Genomic DNA, 13,455 nt, shown 5'->3' with positions numbered 1-13,455 from the left:
CCAAATGATGGAATACAAATTAAAATAACAATCAAATTATATGAAATAATATGAGGGCATTTAAGTTTCAACCAATCCGACAACCAACTATGCTGTCATAATCAGTTTCTGTATTATATGCCATGATTTGAGGATATAGTGTAAAAACCAATCCGAGGCCGATGATAATAATACGACATTCTTGCTCGTTGCGAAGCTAATTTTCAGTCTTTTGATATTTTGTAATGCTTTAACGAAAACGCTTTTATATTTCAATTTTCAAAGTGAATGTTATTTATAAAGAAGTACACAGAAGTTCCGAATCTCAAAATGTCAAACTTTAAATATTATACGTTCTGCAGATATCGCCAGTCTTGTAATTGGCTCTTAAAAATTGACTGATATTCAAAATATCCAATATAATGTAACTCATTTTTTGTTTTCAAATAAAAGTCCTTTTATCCTAATAACACAATTTCAGCTGTCGTCGGCGACCATTTGTTCAGAAGATAATCACGTTTCTTGGCTGCCACTCTTTGTAACTTCGTAACCTGGATAAAAAGGTGGATTAATTGTGGTTTATCTGATTCTGTTCTATCCGCGATTGTTTTATATCAAGACAAGGTGGACACTGAGGTTGATCCAGCGACCAATCAAATATGGAGGGCAAGAGCCAAGAGGAAGCAAATGTAAGTAATATTGACAAACCAGTTGTGTCGCTGTCCAGTGTCTTTGCTGCGTGGATTTATCTTGTCGACACAGCGGTTCGTGTCAAATTGACCACATTTGTGAACGCTGAGGAAGGGAATTCGGATTACAAATTTATAATAGGGGAAGTACGGCTCTTTATAAAGATATGATTTAGTAAAAGTAATTGCTGAATCATTAACACAATGAAAATGTGCATTGTATTGTAGATTGTATTTAACTGCAGTCAATGAATAAAAAAGTCTGGTTCGTAGCTGAAACTTTTTCCGCCACAGTAAATGTTTTTAAATCGGATAGAATATTTAAAGGGGAAGCCAAGGGGTATTTTTGGGTACTTTGGGGGATTTCATTCTGGGTTCATAGGCTATCACTATCCATTATCGGTATGAAATCTTTTATCTAGATAAACAGATAAAGATTTAGGTTTTATCTAGATAAAACCGATCATTTTTCTGCTGAAGGCTAAAGCCAAAATGTTATCCAAATTTCATAAAAAACTAATTGTCGACTTTAAACATTGTTTTACCAGTAATCTTGGCAAATAAAAGTACCACTTCCTTTCTTTTGAAAATAGTAAAGCACCAGTTTTCTTCTCCTAAGAAAATTAGTGCACCATGACCATTTCTCTTCAAAACAATAGACCAACGGTTTCCTTCTCCCGAGAACATGAACAGTAGTGCACCAGTTCTCTTCAAAATAGTAGACCAACGGTTTCCTTCTCCCGAGAACATGAACAGTAGTGCACCAGTTCTCTTCAAAATAGTAGACCAACGGTTTCCTTCTCCCGAGAACATGAACAGTAGTGCACCAGTTCTCTTCAAAATAGTAGACCAACGGTTTCCTTCTCCCGAGAACAGTAGTGCACCAGTTCTCTTCAAAACAGTTAAGCATTAAGTAATTCAGTAAACCGTTTCCTTATCCTGTGGATAACTTGGAGCAACAGATTCCTTCTCCTGGGAACAATGTTTCACGCCCAGAACACTTACGGAATACAATTGAGTGCCCTGCCGGTATTTTTGACTCTCGTTAACAGTAACATGCTCGTGCCCATGCCCGTCTCCAGAATGGTTACAAAGGTAAAACGCCAGCACCCTCAAGAGAACAATACCAATAACCTTCTCTGGATTTCTACAGTTCATACAGTTCTACAGTTCCATAGGTATACAAATGTAAATAAACCTCTTTAGCACACATCCAAGTAAAATGACATCCAAGGAATGACATAAAGATCTCTTCTCTGTGAGGTAGTCAAACAATATGATGACCCTATTAAAGCTGAACGAATAACAACATAGTTGAAGGAATTACAACATGAGTTGGGTAGGGCAAAATGTCAAAGTTACACCCCTCTCATCCTGAGCTGTATTTCACTAAACTAACAGTCACACCCTGCTCCTGTTACACTAAACTAACAGTTACACCCTAGCCCCCGTAATCTGTATTACACTAAACTAACAGTTACACCCTAGCCCCCGTAATCTGTATTACACTAAACTAACAGTTACACCCCGGCCCCTGTGTTACAATAAGCTAACAGTAACACCCCGCCCCCTTTGTAACACTAAGCTAACAGTTACATCCTGCCCCCTGTGTTATACCAAGCTAACAGTTATCAGGTGTGCGCAGGATTTTTGAAAGGGCAAAGCGCCGGCTCTGAGGTTACCGTTGCGAGCAGCCCCCGGAAAATTGTTCGACTGGATTATATACTAAACCAATAGGATATCAATACAGAAGGTTCAAAGCAGCAGTTGATTAGACAATTTGTTATTAGTAATATTTTGAATTTAAAACATTGGACAAATTAAAATTAAAGATAGCACGAATTTTAAGTTATTCTGGATATCTCCAGTCTGAAAAGATGCCGTATGGCTTAGCGTACGCTTTTTGGTACTGGATCGTGATGTCCCATGATTCTGAAATAATGATGTTTTTTGACCCTTCTGATTAAGACTGAGGCTGATCCTCAGTGCTTTCCAATTATATTAATCTGCCTATCTCAAATCTCTTTTGAGCCTCATCATACCCACTCAACTATGAGGATTGGCTTCCTAGATTTAGGAGCAGCCAACCCATGGAAATTATATATGCACAAGGCATGTGTATCGACCTAATTAATTCGAACCTACTATATTCGTTTAAAAATAAAACTTTTGCATCATGTCATTAATGCAAATGTTTGTGAAAATGTTTATAAAATTGTTTATAAAATTATTTTGTTGCTCTGTAGAAGGCAATTAAAAAAAATTCTGGGTCAACATTTCAAAAAGAGCCAGGGGCCGGCGCGGGGGCGATCGCCTACATCGCCACCCGCCTGCGAACCAGGCCTCCCACCCTTAAATTCCCTAAAATTCAAGGTTTTAAAGGTGGCCGTGGTTTTTCTTGGTTTTCAAACCCTTAATTCAAGGTTTTCAGATAGCCATTTTCAAGGTTTTCAAGGTTTTTTAAGACGATATGTATGTTTGCACTACGAAAACTTGTTAATTTTATCTATTTTCTCAAAACTAATGAATGAAATAATATAACCTGGACTAGGTTAGGATTGCTCAAAACATAAATGAGGGGACTGGTGGGGCAAAGGATATGATTTTAAGCAAGAAAACTGCCGAAGGCGAAATTTATAGTTGAAATTCAAGGTTTTCAAGCGTTTTTGTGAAAATCCAAGGTTTGCAAGGTTTTTGATTCAAAATATCAGAAATCAAGGTTCTCAAGGGTTTCAAGGTTGGCTGGGAGGGCTGCTGCACACGCCCATGACAGTTACACCCCGGCATCTATGTTACAGTTAGCTAACAGTTTCACCCCGGCCCCTGTGTTTCAGATAGCTGTATGCAATGTCTCTCAAAATTGATTTTATAGCTGTTCCTGATAGAATGATATCTATCAGGAGCTCCCATGGAAAATATTGTTCCTAGCCAAAGTTGCCCCCAAAGTTATCAGCTTTTCAAATAAAATAATCAAAAAAAAGGCCTATTTTAAAATTTTGATGAGACATAATTTTTCTAAATGGTCCTTAGAACATATCCTGAAAGTTTCAAGGTGATTGCTCAAAAAATGTAGGAGAAGATGGAATTTTAGTTTTCAAGGCGCGCTATTGAAAACCGCTTGCGCAATACAATTACATATAATGAGCGATGACCTTTGACCGGTCATACCCTTGACTAGGAACAATAATTTTCCTTAGCAGCAATGATTCTAAACATTTCAATGCTCACGTTTGACTAATTAAGCCAATGATTGATCTGAAAAGAAACATATTGTATAAAGTAAAGTCACTGGTAATTTGAACAGCTAAGAGCGTAAAAATGGGGTTTGGCTAATTAACTCAACAACCAGAAGCCTGAGGACTTAAAAACCAAGCTCTACCCCACTAATAATCTGAATTTTGAACATCCAGTTACCCAAGTTTAGATTATATTCCTAACTATAATCAGCAGTAGAGTTATTTTCATTTTCTCTATTATCACCACAGGCTAGAGCATAATTTAAGTAGGTTTTGGTCTATTAAATCGACAGCCCAGCATGATGCCTGAGGAAGTTTAAACTAGGCTAAATTTACCCCACTTAATATGATCATTTTACTACTCAATTTAAGCCCCTAACTTCAATCAGAAACCGAGTCATTTAGATTTTAAGTGCAGTGGTCGCAACATGCATCAAACTGCAGCATAATTTTGGGTAATTATGAGGACCTTTTTCACAGATGATTTCCAATGCCCATTAAGGCATTCCCAATAATACCCCTTGGCTTCCCCCATAGTTCTAACCATATAATGGCCAAACCATATATGTTCTAACATAATTATTTTAATGACAAACCTTAGTTGATTTCATCTTTCAATCCGAATTGAAGCTTGACAGGATATTCCGCCTTTTTTCTGCTGCTGAAATTCTTGTCTACTCCTTCGAAGTTGCAAAGCGTGTATATGTCACTTTGTGTCTAAAGTTCCTGGTCCCTGAAGGATTTTGATTGAGCAGCAGTTAAATACGAATTTTTTAGAATCTAAAGTCCAAATGTGTTCACAGATAATTAAGAAAAACAGAATTACAAGTAAAAAGCAGTTATTTAGACCTTTATGAAGCTGTGAATGTTGTGCAATACATCTTTGTGATGTTCTTATCATAATCTCCATTCTAACACTCCTCAGCATATCAACTCTTTCAACCTGAACAGAAATGTAAAATAAAAAGCTTTTTCGTGGCACACCTGTGCATTTTTGAGTTTTGTGCCACAATATTATAAAAGTTAAAATTATTATTTATAATTCATATGTAACAATCAAAGCGAGATATTACTTTTAGGTAATTAGTGGTTATCCTCCCAAAAGGATTCTCACCAGTATATAATTTGAATAATCAAATTGAATAATCAAATCTGAAATCAAACAACAAAATACCTTTCTTTTACAGAGCAAATGTGTGACTTTCGTGGTGAATCATATGAAAACTTTCCCAAGTCTGCTATCCTTGTTACCAACTGACCATATCATAGCATAGACAACCGTATGAAACATCCTAGATTATTGTAGTTTGAGAAGTCAAAACATGAATAATTAGCTCACACCTCTGAAGAGGCAATGAAGGAATAAGAATATCACGCATCGAATGGACCAAAGTGCATCAACTTTATATCAAAAGTGTATCAAAGTATCAACTTACTGCCACAAGAATACCACTGCAAACGATACAGTAGTTCTTTACAAAAAAATTCGTTTTCAATAGAAGGTAATTCTTGGCAGACGACATTGCAAAACTAGACAAGAAAACCAAAACTTTCATGATAACTACTATTTACTGGCCAGTCTGAACTAACAAAATAGTCTGAACTAACAAAATAAACCTCGCTGGTCGATTTAGGAGGATGAGAGAGACAACAATAACATGCACCTGAAAAAACAGCAAGTTTGTGGCAGGTAATGAGTGGCGAGAAGGTTAGCGCTCGATTCATAGGTGATTTTAAATTATATTATAGTTGGTGAGCCGCGCGCCAAATGAAAAAAAAAGGAAAAATAGTTCATATTCATAAATCATGAATATTAAATATGAATTGCAAATTGAATTGTATTCATTTTTAAGAATATTAAAATTCAAATAAATAAACAACAATATTATTTTTAATAAATGCAACTGCATACTGCAGCATGGCTCATCGTTTATTTTGCCTTTTTTCAATTTTTATATTATATCATATAATATTGCTAAACAATTTAAACGGAGCTGTCACATGTCACTTTTTTTAAGCAAAATTGAAAACTCTCAAAATCAACCCCGCTAGTTTAAGAAAAGTTTATAGTTGTCATTGAAATGATTTTGCTATCAAACATTTTTATATGATTATATTGCAAGCCATGCCATTTTAAAATAATATTATCTGAGCCACACGAAAACAAGCTGAGTTTAATTAATTCGAAAACGAATTCGGCAATTATTTTTCATTTTACAAAATCATTGTTAATTCATTTCATACAATTACTTTTATGTTTTTCAAATATAAATGTAATGTGGATTAATATATTATTTTAGATTTGCTAAATTATTTTTCATTTTTGGCACTATGTTTATGTAATTTTTATTATGTCTGTCAACTTCCTAAACAATAGGGGGGGGTGGCTTATTTTAGATTTAAAATTTCGACTTTATCTTGAATGACCGCCGCGAAAAATTGTTTAGCATTTAAATTTATTTTAAGTTAATAAAGTAAGCTGCAGGCTCAAAAATCAAAAGTTTAGTTTAGATGATTTTAAAATGATTTCCGTTGTACTTGGGTTAAGTACAAATTTTAATTTGTTTGTTTAATTTTATTTCTAATACTCTGTGACAGTATTTGGTATTTTCAAATGACTTATGAATATAACTAAATTTAGATTTTGGATTTATCATTTATGAAATTTTTTTCATTTGGCGCGCGGCTCACCAACTATAATATAATTTAAAATCACCTATGAATCGAGCGCTAACCTTCTCGCCACTCATTATACCTGCCACAAACTTGCTGTTTTTTCAGGGTGCATGTTATTGTTGTCTCTCTCATCCTCCTAATCGACCAGCGAGGTTTATTTTGTTAGTTCAGACTATTTTGTTAGTTCAGACTGGCCAGTAAATAGTAGTTATCATGAAAGTTTTGGTTTTCTTGTCTAGTTTTGCAATGTCGTCTGCCAAGAATTACCTTCTATTGAAAAACGAATTTTTTTGTAAAGAACTACTGTATCGTTTGCAGTGGTATTCTTGTGGCAGTAAGTTGATACTTTGATACACTTTTGATATAAAGTTGATGCACTTTGGTCCATTCGATGCGTGATATTCTTATTCCTTCATTGCCTCTTCAGAGGTGTGAGCTAATTATTCATGTTTTGACTTCTCAAACTACAATAATCTAGGATGTTTCATACGGTTGTCTATGCTATGATATGGTCAGTTGGTAACAAGGATAGCAGACTTGGGAAAGTTTTCATATGATTCACCACGAAAGTCACACATTTGCTCTGTAAAAGAAAGGTATTTTGTTGTTTGATTTCAGATTTGATTATTCAATTTGATTATTCAAATTATATACTGGTGAGAATCCTTTTGGGAGGATAACCACTAATTACCTAAAAGTAATATCTCGCTTTGATTGTTACATATGAATTATAAATAATAATTTTAACTTTTATAATATTGTGGCACAAAACTCAAAATGCACAGGTGTGCCACGAAAAAGCTTTTTATTTTACATTTCTGTTCAGGTTGAAAGAGTTGATATGCTGAGGAGTGTTAGAATGGAGATTATGATAAGAACATCACAAAGATGTATTGCACAACATTCACAGCTTCATAAAGGTCTAAATAACTGCTTTTTACTTGTAATTCTGTTTTCTTAATTATCTGTGAACACATTTGGACTTTAGATTCTAAAAAATTCGTATTTAACTGCTGCTCAATCAAAATCCTTCAGGGACCAGGAACTTTAGACACAAAGTGACATATACACGCTTTGCAACTTCGAAGGAGTAGACAAGAATTTCAGCAGCAGAAAAAAGGCGGAATATCCTGTCAAGCTTCAATTCGGATTGAAAGATGAAATCAACTAAGGTTTGTCATTAAAATAATTATGTTAGAACATATATGGTTTGGCCATTATATGGTTAGAACTATGGGGGAAGCCAAGGGGTATTATTGGGAATGCCTTAATGGGCATTGGAAATCATCTGTGAAAAAGGTCCTCATAATTACCCAAAATTATGCTGCAGTTTGATGCATGTTGCGACCACTGCACTTAAAATCAAAATGACTCGGTTTCTGATTGAAGTTAGGGGCTTAAATTGAGTAGTAAAATGATCATATTAAGTGGGGTAAATTTAGCCTAGTTTAAACTTCCTCAGGCATCATGCTGGGCTGTCGATTTAATAGACCAAAACCTACTTAAATTATGCTCTAGCCTGTGGTGATAATAGAGAAAATGAAAATAACTCTACTGCTGATTATAGTTAGGAATATAATCTAAACTTGGGTAACTGGATGTTCAAAATTCAGATTATTAGTGGGGTAGAGCTTGGTTTTTAAGTCCTCAGGCTTCTGGTTGTTGAGTTAATTAGCCAAACCCCATTTTTACGCTCTTAGCTGTTCAAATTACCAGTGACTTTACTTTATACAATATGTTTCTTTTCAGATCAATCATTGGCTTAATTAGTCAAACGTGATCATTGAAATGTTTAGAATCATTGCTGCCAAGGAAAATTATTGTTCCTAGTCAAGGGTATGACCGGTCAAAGGTCATCGCTCATTACATGTAATTGTATTGCGCAAGCGGTTTTCAATAGCGCGCCTTGAAAACTAAAATTCCATCTTCTCCTACATTTTTTGAGCAATCACCTTGAAACTTTCAGGATATGTTCTAAGGACCATTTAGAAAAATTATGTCTCATCAAAATTTTAAAATAGGCCTTTTTTTTGATTATTTTATTTGAAAAGCTGATAACTTTGGGGGCAACTTTGGCTAGGAACAATATTTTCCATGGGAGCTCCTGATAGATATCATTCTATCAGGAACAGCTATAAAATCAATTTTGAGAGACATTGCATACAGCTATCTGAAACACAGGGGCCGGGGTGAAACTGTTAGCTAACTGTAACATAGATGCCGGGGTGTAACTGTCATGGGCGTGTGCAGCAGCCCTCCCAGCCAACCTTGAAACCCTTGAGAACCTTGATTTCTGATATTTTGAATCAAAAACCTTGCAAACCTTGGATTTTCACAAAAACGCTTGAAAACCTTGAATTTCAACTATAAATTTCGCCTTCGGCAGTTTTCTTGCTTAAAATCATATCCTTTGCCCCACCAGTCCCCTCATTTATGTTTTGAGCAATCCTAGCCTAACCTAGTCCAGGTTATATTATTTCATTCATTAGTTTTGAGAAAATAGATAAAATTAACAAGTTTTCGTAGTGCAAACATACATATTCGTCTTAAAAAACCTTGAAAACCGTGAAAATGGCTATCTGAAAACCTTGAATTAAGGGTTTGAAAACCAAGAAAAACCACGGCCACCTTTAAAACCTTGAATTTTTGGGAATTTAAGGGTGGGAGGCCTGGTTCGCAGGCGGGTGGCGATGTAGGCGATCGCCCCCGCGCCGGCCCCTGGCTCTTTTTGAAATGTTGACCCAGAATTTTTTTTAATTGCCTTCTACAGAGCAACAAAATAATTTTATAAACAATTTTATAAACATTTTCACAAACATTTGCATTAATGACATGATGCAAAAGTTTTATTTTTAAACGAATATAGTAGGTTCGAATTAATTAGGTCGATACACATGCCTTGTGCATATATAATTTCCATGGGTTGGCTGCTCCTAAATCTAGGAAGCCAATCCTCATAGTTGAGTGGGTATGATGAGGCTCAAAAGAGATTTGAGATAGGCAGATTAATATAATTGGAAAGCACTGAGGATCAGCCTCAGTCTTAATCAGAAGGGTCAAAAAACATCATTATTTCAGAATCATGGGACATCACGATCCAGTACCAAAAAGCGTACGCTAAGCCATACGGCATCTTTTCAGACTGGAGATATCCAGAATAACTTAAAATTCGTGCTATCTTTAATTTTAATTTGTCCAATGTTTTAAATTCAAAATATTACTAATAACAAATTGTCTAATCAACTGCTGCTTTGAACCTTCTGTATTGATATCCTATTGGTTTAGTATATAATCCAGTCGAACAATTTTCCGGGGGCTGCTCGCAACGGTAACCTCAGAGCCGGCGCTTTGCCCTTTCAAAAATCCTGCGCACACCTGATAACTGTTAGCTTGGTATAACACAGGGGGCAGGATGTAACTGTTGGCTTAGTGTTACAAAGGGGGCGGGGTGTTACTGTTAGCTTATTGTAACACAGGGGCCGGGGTGTAACTGTTAGTTTAGTGTAATACAGATTACGGGGGCTAGGGTGTAACTGTTAGTTTAGTGTAATACAGATTACGGGGGCTAGGGTGTAACTGTTAGTTTAGTGTAACAGGAGCAGGGTGTGACTGTTAGTTTAGTGAAATACAGCTCAGGATGAGAGGGGTGTAACTTTGACATTTTGCCCTACCCAACTCATGTTGTAATTCCTTCAACTATGTTGTTATTCGTTCAGCTTTAATAGGGTCATCATATTGTTTGACTACCTCACAGAGAAGAGATCTTTATGTCATTCCTTGGATGTCATTTTACTTGGATGTGTGCTTAAGAGGTTTATTTACATTTGTATACCTATGGAACTGTAGAACTGTATGAACTGTAGAAATCCAGAGAAGGTTATTGGTATTGTTCTCTTGAGGGTGCTGGCGTTTTACCTTTGTAACCATTCTGGAGACGGGCATGGGCACGAGCATGTTACTGTTAACGAGAGTCAAAAATACCGGCAGGGCACTCAATTGTATTCCGTAAGTGTTCTGGGCGTGAAACATTGTTCCCAGGAGAAGGAATCTGTTGCTCCAAGTTATCCACAGGATAAGGAAACGGTTTACTGAATTACTTAATGCTTAACTGTTTTGAAGAGAACTGGTGCACTACTGTTCTCGGGAGAAGGAAACCGTTGGTCTACTATTTTGAAGAGAACTGGTGCACTACTGTTCATGTTCTCGGGAGAAGGAAACCGTTGGTCTACTATTTTGAAGAGAACTGGTGCACTACTGTTCATGTTCTCGGGAGAAGGAAACCGTTGGTCTATTGTTTTGAAGAGAAATGGTCATGGTGCACTAATTTTCTTAGGAGAAGAAAACTGGTGCTTTACTATTTTCAAAAGAAAGGAAGTGGTACTTTTATTTGCCAAGATTACTGGTAAAACAATGTTTAAAGTCGACAATTAGTTTTTTATGAAATTTGGATAACATTTTGGCTTTAGCCTTCAGCAGAAAAATGATCGGTTTTATCTAGATAAAACCTAAATCTTTATCTGTTTATCTAGATAAAAGATTTCATACCGATAATGGATAGTGATAGCCTATGAACCCAGAATGAAATCCCCCAAAGTACCCAAAAATACCCCTTGGCTTCCCCTTTAAATATTCTATCCGATTTAAAAACATTTACTGTGGCGGAAAAAGTTTCAGCTACGAACCAGACTTTTTTATTCATTGACTGCAGTTAAATACAATCTACAATACAATGCACATTTTCATTGTGTTAATGATTCAGCAATTACTTTTACTAAATCATATCTTTATAAAGAGCCGTACTTCCCCTATTATAAATTTGTAATCCGAATTCCCTTCCTCAGCGTTCACAAATGTGGTCAATTTGACACGAACCGCTGTGTCGACAAGATAAATCCACGCAGCAAAGACACTGGACAGCGACACAACTGGTTTGTCAATATTACTTACATTTGCTTCCTCTTGGCTCTTGCCCTCCATATTTGATTGGTCGCTGGATCAACCTCAGTGTCCACCTTGTCTTGATATAAAACAATCGCGGATAGAACAGAATCAGATAAACCACAATTAATCCACCTTTTTATCCAGGTTACGAAGTTACAAAGAGTGGCAGCCAAGAAACGTGATTATCTTCTGAACAAATGGTCGCCGACGACAGCTGAAATTGTGTTATTAGGATAAAAGGACTTTTATTTGAAAACAAAAAATGAGTTACATTATATTGGATATTTTGAATATCAGTCAATTTTTAAGAGCCAATTACAAGACTGGCGATATCTGCAGAACGTATAATATTTAAAGTTTGACATTTTGAGATTCGGAACTTCTGTGTACTTCTTTATAAATAACATTCACTTTGAAAATTGAAATATAAAAGCGTTTTCGTTAAAGCATTACAAAATATCAAAAGACTGAAAATTAGCTTCGCAACGAGCAAGAATGTCGTATTATTATCATCGGCCTCGGATTGGTTTTTACACTATATCCTCAAATCATGGCATATAATACAGAAACTGATTATGACAGCATAGTTGGTTGTCGGATTGGTTGAAACTTAAATGCCCTCATATTATTTCATATAATTTGATTGTTATTTTAATTTGTATTCCATCATTTGGGTTACTGTATCGGAAGTAATGAATAGATGGAAAGTGGCTTGTATCTGATTTACAAAAAGAAGTATAATTCAATAAGTATTTGAAACCGTGTTACTATTTCAACGGTGACTGGCGGCCACTTTCTGTCGCAATTTTTGCCGCACTCATGAATCCCGGATTTTGGCACATTGAGACAAATTTGGGACAGAAATTTGAGGCAATAGGTATGCCAGGGCTGACTTGTAATCGATCTGGCATGGTAGAGAGGGTACCGGGTCTGTTGGCTTAACTGGACGCTTGGCCTAACTTGACTAATGGCCTAACAAGTAATAGTATACTGAACAAACGGACGGATGGCCTATTCCTAACTTAAGGCAGATTTTAGGCCGATAGTCTACTTGAGGTCACCTGGCCTAACTGCATGAGTGATGTGACCCGTAAGTGCACTGTATTGCTCTTAACATGAGCTGACAGGGCATGCTATATCCTAGCTCGATGACATGGACCAAATTAATTAGTCAAGTACATATTATATAAGTATATAGCCGTTGAGGAAAGGGTCCTTTTGGATCCAGCGCAGCGTCCAGAAATATTGGTGATCCCCCTGAAAACAGCTGATTCCCTTGTGTATGTGTGAGCTAACGAGCTCCTTATGGATGAGAGATATAGGCATGGATCACGTCAGCATGGCCACTTACTCGTCGAAGCACGTCATCGGGCTCATATAGCATGCTTTGTCAGCTCATGGTGAGTAAAACGGTGCACGTACGGGTCTCATCACACTGTAGCCCGTCAGTCCAGTTAGGCCAAGCGACTAAAGGTGGACTGTTGGTCTGTTAAACTTCAATTTAAAGTAGTATTAGACCCCAAACGGTCGCCTGAACTAACTGGTCTTATGGCCTAATTCATGGATTTAGGCGCTAGTCCAGTTAGGCAAAGAGACCTAGAATCATTCAAAACTGGCTGGAAAGGTTAGTTCATATGCCACCTATCATACCAAAGCAAATTCAACTCAGTTCATAAACAAAATAAAGGATATCGGGCCTTAAAAATTGACAAATTTTTTTCGAAAACTAGGCCAAAATTTCGGATTAATTCTCTGCGCGCGGAAACCGAACCTGTATTTTATAAATAAACTTGATATTGACAACAATTTACGTGGCATTATTTGCGCGACGCAAAATTTATAAACCCTCATTATAATGGGGGTTAAACTGTCATTGCTAGCTGTCGTAGCTAGCTCAGTTTTTTAAGACAGCTACCTACGACAGCTAGCGCGCA

General features: G+C 36.4%; 2 long non-coding RNA genes across 2 annotated transcripts; one reads left to right on the top strand and one right to left on the bottom strand.

The window, feature by feature from the left end:
* Positions 1–231: 231 nt before the first annotated feature.
* LOC134814226 (uncharacterized) lies at positions 232–5,257 on the bottom strand. Its single transcript, XR_010160122.1, has 5 exons — positions 5,079–5,257; positions 4,754–4,847; positions 4,501–4,637; positions 688–774; positions 232–530 (listed from the first exon to the last, which is right to left on the bottom strand). It is a non-coding gene; the product is annotated as an uncharacterized LOC134814226 (long non-coding RNA).
* A 1,650-nt stretch (positions 5,258–6,907) lies between these two features.
* On the top strand, positions 6,908–11,966 carry LOC134814172 (uncharacterized). The gene is made up of 5 exons (XR_010160111.1): positions 6,908–7,176; positions 7,407–7,500; positions 7,616–7,752; positions 11,422–11,508; positions 11,666–11,966. It is a non-coding gene; the product is annotated as an uncharacterized LOC134814172 (long non-coding RNA).
* The last annotated feature ends 1,489 nt before the right edge of the window (positions 11,967–13,455 follow it).

The sequence above is a fragment of the Bolinopsis microptera genome, chromosome 4 (assembly GCF_026151205.1).
Source record: "Bolinopsis microptera isolate Bmic1 chromosome 4, MBARI_Bmic_1.0, whole genome shotgun sequence".
NCBI lineage: Eukaryota > Metazoa > Ctenophora > Tentaculata > Lobata > Bolinopsidae > Bolinopsis > Bolinopsis microptera.
The sequence above is the reverse complement of the archived record's forward strand: the minus strand, read 5'-3'. Positions and strand labels throughout refer to the sequence as shown.